Below are 14572 nucleotides of genomic sequence, written 5' to 3' on the forward strand. Positions count from 1 at the left end.
GGGTTTCTAGCAAGAACGCTTTCTTACCTACGTGACAACCACAACGATGATATGCCAAAGCTATTTACCCTTCATAAGGACCCTTTTCATCAAATCCAATCCGACTATAGTAGGAGAGACAGACACCCGCTAGCCACCTTTATGCACGGTGTGCATGTTTGTCGGTGGAACCAGTCTCACGTAAGCGTACGTGTAAACTCGGTCCGGGCCGCTTCATCCCACAATACCGCCGGAAAATAATAAGACTAGTAGCGGCAAGCAATTGACAAATCATCGCCCACAACCTTTCGTGTTCTACTCGTTCATAGAATCTACGCATAGAAAACCTGTCTCGGATGCCACTGTTGGGTAACGTAGCATAAATTCAAAAACTTTCCTACGCATATTCAGATCTTCCAATGGAGAGACCAGCAACGAGAGAGGGGTAAGAGCATCTTCATACCTTTGAAGATCGCTAAGCGGAAGCGTTACTAGAATGTGGTTGATGAAGTCGTACTCGCGGCGATTAAGATTGCGGTGTGATTCCGATCTAGTGCCGAACTACGACACGTGCAGCCCGGTGACGTCTCCCCCACCTTGATCCAGCAAGGAGGAGGGAGAGGTTGGGGAAGATCTCCAGCAGCACGACAGCGTGGTGTCGATGGAGAGACGAGGTCTCCCGGCAGGGCTTCGCCAAGCACCGACAGAGAGGAGGAGAAAGAAGGGCAGGGTTGCGCCGAGGGAGAGGGAAAAATCTATGTCCCAATGGCCAAAAGTGCCCACTATATATAGGGGAAGGGGAGAGGGGGTGCCACCCCTAGGGTTCCCCCCCTAGGTGGTGTGGAAGCCCCCCATATGGGAGGTGCGGCGGCCACACGGGGAGGAGGGGTGGTGCGCACCCCTGGTGGGCCTTAGGCCCACCTGGCTTAGGGTTTCCCCCCTTTTCTCTCCCCTACGCATTGGGCTGAGTGGGGAGGCACACCAGCCCACCTAGGGGATGATTCCCTCCCCCACTTGGCCCATCTTACCTCCCGTGGTCGTTGCCCCGCTTTGGTGGACCCCCGGGGCCACCTCCGGTGGTCCCGGTACATAACCGGTGATGCTCGAAACACTTCCGGTGTCCGAAACCATCCGTCCTATATATCAATCTTTACCTCCGGACCATTCCGGAGCTCCTCATGATGTCCGGGATCTCATCTGGTACTCCAAACAACTTTTGGTAACCTCGTATAACAATCCCTATAACCCTAGCGTCATCGAACGTTAAATGTGTAGACCCTACGGGTTCGGGAGACAGGCAGACATGACCGAGACACCTCTCCGGCCAATAACCATCAACGGGGTCTGGATAACCATGGTGGCTCCCACTTGCTCCACGATGATCTCATCGGATGAACCACGATGTCAAGGATTCAATCAATCCCGTATATAATTCCCTTTGTCTGTCGGTATAGAACTTGCCCGAGATTCGATCGTCGGTATACCAATACCTTGTTCAATCTCGTTACCGGTAAGTCTCTATTTACTCGTTCCATAGCACGTCATCGTGTGACTAACTCCTTAGTCACATTGAGCTCATGATGATGTTCTATCGAGTGGGCCCAGAGATACCTCTCCATCACACGGAGTGACAAATCCCGATCTTGATTCGTACCAACCCAACAAACACTTTCAGAGGTACCCGTAGTGCACCTTTATAGTCACCCAGTTACGTTGTGACGTTTGATACACCCAAAGCACTCCTACGGTATCCGGGAGTTGCACAATCTCACGGCCGAAGGAAAAGACACTTGACATTAGAAAAGCTTTAGCATACGAACAATACGATCTAGTGCTACGCTTAGAATTGGGTCTTGTCCATCACATCATTCTCCCAATGATGTGATCCCGATATCAATGCCATTTAATGCCCATGACCAGGAAACCATGATCATCTATTGACTAACGAGCTAGCCAACTAGAGGCTTGCTAGGGACACATTGTGATCTATTTATTCACACATGTATTACTGTTTCCTGTTAATACAATTATAGTATGAACAACGATTATCATGAACAAGGAAATATGATAAAAACCATTTTATTATTGCCTCTAGGGCTATTTCCAACAGCCTCCCCCTTGACCGCGGCAACAGGGCTTGTGGGATCCCTGTAGGCCCACTTGCTTGGCCCTAAAGCCTCCCGATCTTCTTTCGTTCTGGAAAAAAATCATTTTGGGGATTTTATTCCGTTTGGAATCCGTTCCAAAATCAGATCTAAAAAGAGTCAAAAACACAGGAAAACAGGAACTGACACTTGGCAGTGAGTTAATAAGTTTGTCCCAAAAAAATATATAGAAGGTAAACAAAACATCCAATGTTGACAAGATAACAGCGTGAAACCATAAAAAATTATAGATACGTTTGAGACGTATCACGTACTCAGACAATCTGAGCACACGCTCAACGATTGAGTTTTTTTCCTTTACTTCGTGGACAAAGAATCTTGTCGGAGGTCTCATACCTCTTAACAAGGACACAAGCATGAAATCATAATTTCTTCTCTTTAGAACATCTCTTATGTTCCGTGACGTTTCAAAACTTCTTCGGTGCCTTGCTTCTAAGCCATTAAGTATTTTGCACTGAACTATCGCGTAGTCATCACAAACGTGTATGTCGGATGTTCACAACATCCACAGACGACGCTCGAGGTGCAGCACACCGAGTGGTGCATTAAGGACATAAGCCTTCTGCGCAGCAATGAGGACAATCCTCAGTTTTACAGACCCAGTCCGCAAAGCTTGCTACTATCAACTTTCAATTAAATTTTCTCTAGGAACATATAAAAACAGTAGAGCTATAGCGCAAGCTACATTGTAATTCGCAAAGACCACTAGACTATGTTCATGACAATTAGTTCAATTAATCATATTACTTAAGAACTCCCACTCAAAAAGTACATCTCTTTAGTCATTTGAGTGGTACATGATCCAAATCCACTATCTCAAGTCCGATCATCACGTGAGTCGAGAATAGTTTTAGTGGTAAGCATCTCTATGCTAATCATATCAACTATACGATTCATGCTCGACCTTTTGGTCTCTTGTGTTCCGAGGCCATGTCTGCACATGCTAGGCTCGTCAAGTTTAACCCGAGTGTTCCGCGTGTGCAACTGTTTTGCACCCGTTGTATGTGAACGTTGAGTCTATCACACCCGATCATCACGTGGTGTCTCGAAACAACGAACTGTCGCAACGGTGCATAGTCCGGGAGAACACAATTTGAGCTTGAAATTTTAGTGAGAGATCACCTCATAATGCTACCGTCGTTCTAAGCAAGATAAGGTGCATAAAGGATTAACATCACATGCAATTCATAAGTGACATGATATGGCCATCATCAAGTGCTCCATGATCTCCATCACCAAAGCACCGGTATGATCTTCTTGTCACCGGCGCCACACCATGATCCCCATCATCATGATCTCCATCATCGTGCCGCCATCGAGGTTGTCGTGTATGCTATGCTATTACTACTAAAGCTACGTTCTAGCAATATAGTAAACGCATCTGCAAACACAAACGTTAGTTTAAAGACAACCCTATGGCTCCTACCGGTTGCCGTAGCATCGACGTGCAAGTCGATATTAACTATTACAACATGATAATATCATACATCCAATATATCACATCACGTCGTTGGCCATATCACATCACAAGCATACCGTGCAAAAACAAGTTAGACGTCCTCTAATTGTTGTTGCATGTTTTACGTGGTTGCCATGGGTATCTAGTAGGATCGCATCTTACTCATGCAAACACCACAACGGAGATGTATGAATTTCTATTTAACCTCTCTCCAAGGACCTCCTCGGTCAAATCCGATTCAACTAAAGTTTGAGAAACCGACACTCGCCAGTCATCTTTGAGCAACGGGGTTGCTCGTAGCGATGAAACCAGTCTCTCGTAAGCGTACGAGTAAGTCAGTCCGAGCCGCTTCGATCCAACAATACTGCGGATTCAAGAAAAGACTAAGGAGGGCAGCAAATCACACATCACCGCCCACAAAAACTTTTGTGTTCTACTCAAGATCATCTACGCGTGAACCTGGCTCATGATGCCACTGTTGGGGAACGTAGCATGGGAAACAAAAATTTTCCTACGCGCACGAAGACCTATCATGGTGATGTCCATCTATGAGAGGGGATTTCTGATCTACGTACCCTTGTAGATCACACAGCAGGAAGCGTTAAGAAACGTGGTTGTTGTAGTGGAACGTCCTCACGTTCCTCGATCCGCCCCGCGAACTGTCCCATGAACCGTCCCGTGATCCGCCCCACAATCCGCTCCGATCTAGTGCCGAACAAACAGCACCTTCGCGTTCGGCACACGTACATCTCGACGATGATCTCGGCCTTTTTGATCAAGCAAGAGAGACGGAGAGGTAGATGAGTTCTACGGCAGCGTGACGGCGCTCCGGAGGTTGGTGATGATCTATCTCAGCAGGGCTCCGCCCGAGCTCCACAGAAATACGATCTAGAGGAAAAACCGTGGAGGTATGTGGTCGGGCTGCCATGGCAAAGTTGTCTCAAATCAGCCCTAATACCTCAATATATATAGGTGGGAGGGGGAGGGACCAGCCTTGAGGATCAAGAGAGCCCCAAGGGGTCGGCCGAAGGGGGGAGGAGGATTCCTCCTCCAATCCTAGTCCAACTAGGATTGGAAGGTGGAGTCCTTCTCTATTTTCCCACTTCCCCCTTTTTTTTCTCTTTGATTTTCTTTATCTCCTGCACAAGGGCCTGATACGTCTCAAACGCATCTATAATTTTTGATGGTTTCACGCTGTTATCTTGTCAACTTTGGATGTTTTATATACCTTTTATATCTTTTTGGGACTAACTTATTAATTCAGTGCCAAGTGCCAGTTCCTGTTTTTTCTGTGTTTTTGACTCTTTTCAGATCTGATTTTGGAACGGAGTCCAAACGGAATAAAATCCCCGAAATAAATTTTTCCAGAACAGAAGAAGATCGGGGGACTTGAGGGCCAAGGCAGAGGGCCCACAGGGAGCCCACAAGCCCTGTTGGAGCAACCAGGGGGGCCCACGGCAACCAGGCTTGTGGCCTCCCTGGCGCTCCCCTGCCCTAGCTCTTTGGCCTATAAATTCCCTAAAATCGCAGAAAAAATCAGGGCATCCACGAAAACACTTTTTCGCCGCCGCAAGCTTCCGTTTCCGCGAGATCTCATCTGGCGACCCTTCTCGGTGCCCTGCCGGAGGGGACTTTGGAGTTGGAGGGCTTCTACATCAACATCATCGCCTATCCAATGACTCGTGAGTAGTCCACTTCAGACCTACGGGTCCGTAGTTAGTAGCTAGATGGCTTCTTCTCTCTTGGATCTTCAATACAAAGTTCTCTATGATCTTCATGGAGATCTATCCGATGTAATCCTCTTTGGCGGTGTGTTTGTCGAGATCCGATGAATTGTGGATTTGTGATCAGATTATCTATGAATTATATTTGAGTCTTTGTTGATTTCTTATATGCATGATTTGATATCCTTGTAAGTCTCTCCGAGTCTTGGGTTTTGTTTGGCCAACTAGATCTATGATTCTTGCAATGGGAGAAGTGCTTGGTTTTGGGTTCATACCGTGTGGTGACCTTTCCGAGTGACAGAAGGGGCAGCAAGGCACGCATCGTGTTGTTGCCATCAAGGGTAACAAGATGGGCTTTCATCATAGATTTGAGATTGTCCATCTACATCATGTCATCTTGCTTAAGGCGTTACTCTGTTCTTTTGAACTTAATACACTAGATGCATGCTGGATAGCGATCGACGTGTGGAGTAATAGTAGTAGATGCAGAAAGTATCGGTCTACTTGTTTTGGACGTGATGCCTATAGATATAATCATTGCCATAGATAACGTCACAACTTTGTGTGGTTCTATCAATTGCTTGACAGTAATTCGTTCACCCACCGTCTACTTGCTTTCATGAGAGAAGCCACTATTGAACACTACGGCCCCCGGGTCTATTCACAACTATCGTCTCCACCTTTACTTTTACTTCTCTTTGTTTACCTTTTGCTTTCAGTTCTCACTTTGCAAACAATCTATAAGGGATTGACAACCCCTTCATAGCGTTGGGTGCAAGCTCTTTGTGTTTGTGCAGGTACTTGTGACTTGACGCGATCCTCCTACTCATTCGATACCTTGGTTCTCAAACTGAGGGAAATGCTTACCGCCGCTGTGCTACATCACCCTTTCCTCTTCAAGGGAACACCAACGCAAGGCTCCAAGGCCGCGGGGAAATCCTTTGCATATTTTCCAAGGAAGTCACTATAGGCGTAGCCCAAAGCAGAAGTATTCCTGGCGCCGTTGCCAGGGAAGGTATGTTGTCCCAGTAGAAGGGCCCTCTTGGGCTTGCCCACCAGCCCAGTAAGGGCTGGTGCGGAACCCCTAAGGCCTATGGGCTTCCCCCGGGTGGGCTGCCCCCCGGTGAACATCCGGAACCCATTCGTCACTCCCGGTACATTCCCGGTAATGCCGAAAACTTTCCGGTAATCAAATGAGGTCATCCTATATATCAATCTTCGTCTCCGGACCATGCCGGAAACCCTCGTGACGTCCGTGATCTAATCTGGGACTCCGAACAACATTCCGTAACCAACTATATAACTCAAATACGCATAAAACATCACCGAACCTTATGTGTGAAGACCCTTGCGGGTTCGAGAACTATGTAAACATGACCCGAGGGACTCCTCGGTCAATATCCAATAGGGGACCTGGATGCCCATATTGGATCCTACATATACTACGAAGATCTTATCGTTTGAACCTCAGTGCCAAGGATTCATATAATCCCGTATGTCATTCCCTTTGGCCTTCCGTATGTTACTTGCCCGAGATTCGATCGTCAGTATCCGCATACCTATTTCAATCTCGTTTACCGGCAAGTATCTTTACTCGTTCCGTAATACAAGATCCCGTGACATACATTAGTCACATTGCTTGCAAGGCTTGTGTATGATGTTGTATTACCGAGTGGGCCCTGAGATACCTCTCCGTCACACGGAGTGACAAATCCCAGTCTTGATCCATACTAACTGAACGGACACCTTCGGAGATAACTGTAGAGAATCTTTATAGTCACCCAGTTACGTTGTGACGTTTGATACACACAAGGTATTCCTCCGCTGCCAGTGAGTTATATGATCTCATGGTCATAGGAATAAATACTTGACACGCAGAAAAACAGTAGCAACAAAATGACACGATCAACATGCTACGTTCATTAGTTTGGGTCTAGTCCATCACATGATTCTCCTAATGATGTGATCCCGTTATCAAGTGACAACACTTGCCTACGGTCAGGAAACCTTGACCATCTTTGATCAACGAGCTAGTCAACTAGAGGCTTACTAGGGACAGTGTTTTGTGTGTGTATCCACACAAGTATTGTGTTTCCAATCAATACAATTATAGCATGGATAATAAATGATTATCATGAACACAGAAATATGATAATAACTAATTTATTATTTCCTGTAGGGCATATTTCCAACAATCGCCACGCGTCACGTCTCCACTGATAGCGGGATACTTTGAGATTTGGAGATCCCACCAGTCCGTGACTCAGTCGGCTCCTTATATAAATGTAACCGTGGCTAGGGTTACGGTTGGGCCTTGATCTTTTCCTGCTCTTCTTCCTCCTTAGACTCGCCAGCCTTGCTCAATCTTCTCCTTGCCTCCATAGCCATGACGAAAGCCAAGACCTCCAAGCTTGAGCATGCCAAGAAGAGCGGCAAGGCGAAAAAAGCCGGTCGGACTGCATTGCCACCAGGGTGGATACAAGGGGATTTTCTCTCGTCCAATGTGAGGAGGGAAGATGTTTTGGATCTTGTGGAACACGGGATGGTGGTGGAGAAATCCTGAAGACTGCCTGAGGGGGAGCTTGAGCCCGCAACTCGTGAGGGGGAACGGGTCCTCCTCACCACTCATGTAGAGCGAGGTTTCTCTCTTCCTCCACATCCTTTCTTTCATGGTTTCCTCTTCTATTTCGGGATTCAACTCCATCATCTCCCTCCCAACACTGTCGCATATATATCTGTGTTCATCACCTTGTGTGAGTGCTTCTTGGGATGCCCTCCTCATTGGGGTTTGTTCAAGAAGATATTTACTGCTCGGTCTGAGACGGTGAAGAAAGCGAATCCTGGGGACACCCGGACCAACGTTATCTAGTTGTGCGGTGGCCTGGGAATTCGGAAGAGGAATAGGAGTACCTATTCTCCGATGACTCTCCTTGAATCGGTTAGGAACTGGCAGGCGTCATGGTTCTACTGCAATGATATTGCCGCCCCAAACATGTCGACTGGCCTTCCTCCCTTACCTTAGATCGTCCAACTGCCCCTAGGGATATTGACCGTATTCGAGGATGAAAAGGCAGGAGTGGAGATGTTGGCCGGGAAGTGATCAACTTAGTCAAAAATGGGCTGACTGGTTAGGACTTGCTGGAAATATTTCTCAGTCGATGCATCCAACCTCTTCAAGCAAGGGACCATGCCATGTGGCATTACGCTGGTTCCGAAGACTCCACCCGGTCGCACCTAGAGGAAGTCGATGAGGAGACGGTAAGCCAGTGGATCAGAAGCATCACTGGTCTTTGCGACAACCCCATGGGATCTAGACGAGAGGCACCCTATTCTGTTGAGAATAAGCTGCGGAAGCTGGTATGTTGCCTCTTCTCTGATTGTATTTATGTCTTTGTCGAGTGATTTGTATTCGTACGACTCACTCTCTTACCTTTGAACTTTGCAGGAATGGACCAACCTGCACTCTCCTGTGCCTAACGGGGATCAGTTCGACCTTGGAGGAGAAAGTGAAGGTGGGAGCCCTGATAGTGAATATGCAGACGACAATGAAGAGAGCGAAGACACTTCAGAAGATAGTGAGGAAGAAGAACAATCTCCTTCACACCGAGATCCACGAACCAAGCAACGCCACGACCCAACAGTTGCACCAAGTAAAACAGTCGCCTCTAGAAGCAGAAGCATGAAGCGGGACCGAGCCGTCGCGCCTGACTGTGTGGAGAAGACCGCAAAACAGCCGAAGCCTGATACGCCGAAACTCCGGAAGGCTTTACCGCGAATGAGAATTGCCGTGCCGGTTACCTCAGTGTAAGTGCTTGCCTTTTTTATCTTGCCATGGTGTCCTTTCAAACTTCTGTTGACTGAGTGCAATTCATATGGCAGTGCTGCTACCTCGGTGTCGACTCGTGTCGAGCTGGGAGAGGATCGTATGGACCTGGACGCAGTGCATCAGCTCACGCCTCGACGAGGTATGATCAACCTTAGCCTCACTCCATGTCATATATCAAATCAAGACTGATTTGGCCATCACCATTTTAGCTTCGGGTGTCATTTTCTTGGATGACGATCCAGAGCCTCAACATACATCTATGGAACACACTCCTGCTGAGCGAGTTACAACTGCATTGCCTATGACGCCTGCGTCGACTGCTCCTCCAGTCGGTTCGGGTGCTATGGCAACGGCCCCTCCGATTGGATCAACTGTTGTGACGACTGCACTGAGTGCTCCTCAAGTAACCCAAGCTACCCCTGTCATGATGACCACTTCTTCATCAGTTGCATTCCCTATGCATCGCGTCCCAGAAGACCAAACTGACACTGCCAAAGAGGCGATGATCCAGGCCAATCTGATGATGCAACACACAAAGGAGGTGTCCGAGGCCAGCAAACTGGCGTATGATGCCATCTCGGCACTTGAAGCAAACATCTGAGTAAGTTGCACTGTAAGTTATTTTCTGATTGAGTCTCTCTTGTCAATCCGATTGGAATGTTGTCAATCTTCTCAATCTTGCTTTATTACTTTACACCCACTGGCGGTTTGCCATGTAGTAGGTTGCCTTTACTCCAGTGGGGGCACACTTAGTGAACCCACTGGGTGTAGTCCCCGAGACTGCTGTTGAATGCTTGCATCATCAGGACTCAGAAGTTTTAAGATGTATACTCTATTTGTCACTCAGCCAGGTCGGACCTGACCGAGTGTTTTTGTCTTCCAGTGGGGGCATGTGACATCCTCAGCTTTTGCTACAGTGGTCACACGCTAATGATGCCACGTCACCGTAATTATATCGTTGATCTCGTCTTAGTTGAAACCGAGTCAAAGTTTGAAGTTTAAAAATAAATCAAATGGGAAATTTTTTATAATGTTTAAAATAAAAATTGTCGGGGAAGTTATTAGAAATTTTCTAATAAGTTATAAAAGCGAATCGGGCATTTTAAAGTTATTACAATCCCTATATAATTAAAACAGGAGCTATATATATATAAAATAAGATTAAAAGAAAATATTTAAAAAAAGAAAAAAAGAAAAGAAAGAAAGTCCCTAGCCCAACTCGGCCAAATTGGCCCAGCCGGCCAGGCCCCCAACCGGCCACCCTAGGGCCAGCCCTAGCGGCGCCCCGTGCCTCTCCCGTTCCCTACCGCGCCGCCAGGACGAGGGGCGTCATATCCCACTAACCCTCCTGGCGCTCATGCCTCTCTCCCTCCCCTGATCCCACCTACCGCGCCCCCTCGTCATGCCTCCCACCAACCGCTCGAGCCTATGCCTCCCACGCCCGTCGCCCAGCGCCCCACCCAGGATCCCCGTCCCCCCAGCGCCGCCGCCTTCCCCATCCAGCACCACCTCCGCTATCGGCCCCCATGTGCCTCCCTCACCGGTGCTCCCCCCACTCCTTTCAGCCCGTCTCGCCCGACCCCCCATCCTCCCGCTCGCCCCCTCCACCGCCCTGCCTCACCAGTTCCCTCCCTTCCCTCATCAGGTCCCAGCGACCGCCCCCTCGCCGGCCCTCCTACGACCGCGCCAGGGCTGCCCCTCGCCCCAGCACCCCGTGTACCGCGGCGCCCCTCCGGCGCCCCCCATTCGGCCGCACGCCTCCTGCTCGAGCCCCGCGGCCAGCTCGCCGTGCCAGGACCTCCCCTGGCCGGCCACAACCACCGGGACCGGCCCCTCGTCACCCCTGCATCGAGCTCACCCTCGCCCTTGTCGGAGTGCAGCACCCCGTCGACGTCGCCGACCTCCTCACCTCGTCCCCGACGGCTCCACTAAGCCTCGCCGAACCCGCCCCCCTACTACGTGGGTGAGAACACCCCTCTCATCCTCTCTCCGTCCCGGTTCCATTCTGGCGATTGCCGCCGCGTTCCGACGCCGTTTGGCTCCGGTAGGAGGAGGTGGAGATAGCCTCCTCTCTGTGTGTTGAGAGTTCTTGTTAGCTAGCACACAGGTTAGAGATGAGAGAAAAGAAAATAATAAGAAGAAAAATAATGTATATGTGTATGTATGTATTAATGTATGTATGTATGTATTGCGTATGTATGCATGTATGTAGAAGAAAAAGAAAAGGCACAAAATAAAAAAGTAAAAAAATATATATGTTTTTATTAATAAAGTAAACAAATAAATAATTAGATATATTATTTAATTATTTAGTTTATTAATGAGATAGATAAATCAGTAATATGTTGATATAAATAAATAATTAACTTATTAGAGTATGACACGTGAGTCCCCCACTAAATTAATCTGGTTAATTAATATTAAACCTAATTAAAAACTGAGTCTATGACACACGGGACCCAGTGGTCAGTTGACCAGTCAACTCCTGATGTGAGCATGACATCGTATTGATGTCATAATTGCATTTAATCAGATTAATTAAATCTATTTTAATTCCTAAATATTGAATAAAACTTTAAAGATTAATATAAAATAATTAGTAAGTCAGATCAACATATTTTCAACACGAAAGTTGATCAGCAGAACGAGACGAACCCGGATACACGGTCCATTCGTCTGTCACGCGTCCCTAGCATAGCAAACATGGAACTTTTCCATCGTTTTCAGTCTGACCGGTAGTAGCCAAAGACCAGGAAAATATCATCAGATATTCTTCCGACCCGTCTATGACGGATGTTACTGCGTTAGCTCATACCTAGCCTGCATATTTCCATGTCATGCTTAGTGTTGCACCTGTTGCTATTATTTATTGTTTCTCCCCCTCTACTTACTGGTAGACCCCGAGACTGACGCTGCTGCCGGGTACATCTACGACCCTGCCGACCAGCCTTTTGCCATAGAGCAGCAAGGCAAGCAAACCCCCTTGATCATCCCTATATCGCCTATTCTTTCTTCCTCATGCATGCATTAGAATTTTGCTACTGTTGTAGTTAGCTCCTATATCTGATGCATAGCCTAATTTTGATGAACTGCTATTTTCAGTATCGCACTTTAAACTGTTTAGTATAGGTGGAGCAGTCATCCCCTCTCACCCCGTAGTCCAGTTGCCCTACTTTGTTTTCAAGTCTCGATCCCTGATCGACGAGCCAGAACCGACACAACACTTACATCCCCCTTAGTTGTGCGACACTACAGAGATACTATCGGGTACCGAGGGTGACACCTCGCGAAGTACTCCTCATGATATCTCTATAGTACAGCTAGTCGGTCATGGTTATCGAGGGTGATTCCTCTTTCACCATTCCCGATGATGCCTCTGTCGTGCAACCCCTCAAGTGTGGGACCCTCGAGGGTGATTCCTCTAGGTCCACCTTGACGGATACATTGTTTGTAATCCAACAAGGGTGATACCTCAGATTCCCCCTGATGTTCCAACCACCCAGTTACTTGACCATGTTACTGGGATCTTTGATGAATAGATGTTAGGCGGGTGGATTCCCGTATCTTTGTGTCGTTGACTTAATTAAAATGATAATGGATTTGGGTATTTGATCTGGGTTGGTCGGAAGGCTTTATTAGGCACTAACCGTCTGCGTGGGAAGAATTATGGGTACTCGACTTCGCGGTATCAGCCGAAGCTCTTCAGACGTCAGCAATGGAGCGGCACGCGCCCGAGTGGTCCCGAGATGCATCGTGCTTGTGATTAAGGGATGCTAGGACTGACCTCGGCCACCCATGCATCGTGTAGGAGCGCGGAGGGCAAGTGGGCCCATGAACCCTTTCTGCTTAGGAGTTAGACCGGCGGGCTGGCCTCTGTGCTGAGTCTTAGGTGGGGTTGCGACGTGTCGATATTCCGAGGCCGGGCAGGACCCAGAAAAGTGTGTCCGACCAGAGTGTTATCGAGCACGTCGGGGAATATGTTGTGCACCCCTGTAGGGAAGAACTTATCTATTCGAATAGTCGTGTCCACGATTACACGACGACTTGGAGTTGTGCCCTGATCTTATATAACTACAATTGTTACTTAACTGGAATTAGCTGCCCCGGGATTGCTTCCTCGCAGGGGGTCGAGGGAGGATCTCTGGGCATGACCTCATATTAATTTTTCTGCAACAATATGACTATTATATTTGTGTTACCCTGTTCTACTCTCGTCTATTGCTGCAAGACCCTGAAGATGCTAGTCTTCGATAGGACTAGGCCTTCTCTCTATTCTCGCATTGCTGCAGTCAGTCTACATATAACCCCCTTCTTTGATACTGATGCATACTTAGCATAGTTCTGATGCAAGTCTTGCGAGTACTTTGGATAAGTACTCACCGTTGCTTTGCTCCCCCTTTGTCCCCTTGATCCGTTGCTGCGACCAGATGATGGAGCCCAGGAGATGGAGTTTCCTCCCAACGCCCGCCACCCCGATGGTGACTTCTTCATGGAGGCCGCTGAAGACCAGGAGTAGTTTAGGAGGTTCCCAGGCAGGAGGCCTCGCCTCATTCGATCGTGTTTCTTTTGTGCTTGCCTTCTCTAAGGCACCCCATGTTTATGTCTGTACTCATATATTGTTGCTTTCGCTGACTCGTGTGTCTATCGAGCTTCTATATTCTAGCCCTCGAGGCCCCTGGCTTGTAATATGAAGCTTGTATTATTTTATTTGTGTCTAGACTTGTGTTGTGATATCTTCCCGTGAGTCCTTGAGTTTGATCGTAAGCATTTGCGTGTATGATTAGCGTACGATTAAACGGAGGGTGTCACAGGGCACTCTTAGTGCACCCACTCGGTGTAGTCCCCGAGACCGTTGTCGAGTGCCTGCCTAGGCAATGGTCTTATTGAGAATTAGCAAATATAGGACTCGGGAAAACTGGTCTCGCCGAGTAATTTTGTATCTAGTGGGGGCACGCTAAGTGCACCCACTTGGTGTAGTCCCTGAGACTAGTGTCTATCGTTTACGAAGGGCAGTAGTCTGAAGAACTTGGGTGGGTGAGGTGGGCCGCTAATGTCGAATGACTTTTAGTTTTCCCGCTCGGGAGTAGAAAAATAATCATGTCGAATGACTTGTATTTCTCCACTCGGAAGTAGAAAAATACTTGTGCCGGATGAAACTGACTTTTCCACTCGGATATTTTTCAGAAGGCTTGCGGGATTGGGTCACAGTACACCTAGATGGAGTCTGAGAAAACAAACTGAAGCTGGTGTGTGATGCAATGAAAAAGGTGCTGGAGGACAAGGATCTAGTCCTTGCCAAGCTGAAGGAGAAATCCAAAGCGGATGAACTGAAGCTTGCGGACTTTGATAAGTTGATGGCAGAAAATGAAAAGATGAAGAAAGAAAGAGACGAATGGGCGAAGAAGCTTAACTCCATGGC

This window comes from Hordeum vulgare, chromosome 5H (genome assembly GCF_904849725.1).
Source record: "Hordeum vulgare subsp. vulgare chromosome 5H, MorexV3_pseudomolecules_assembly, whole genome shotgun sequence".
NCBI lineage: Eukaryota > Viridiplantae > Streptophyta > Magnoliopsida > Poales > Poaceae > Hordeum > Hordeum vulgare.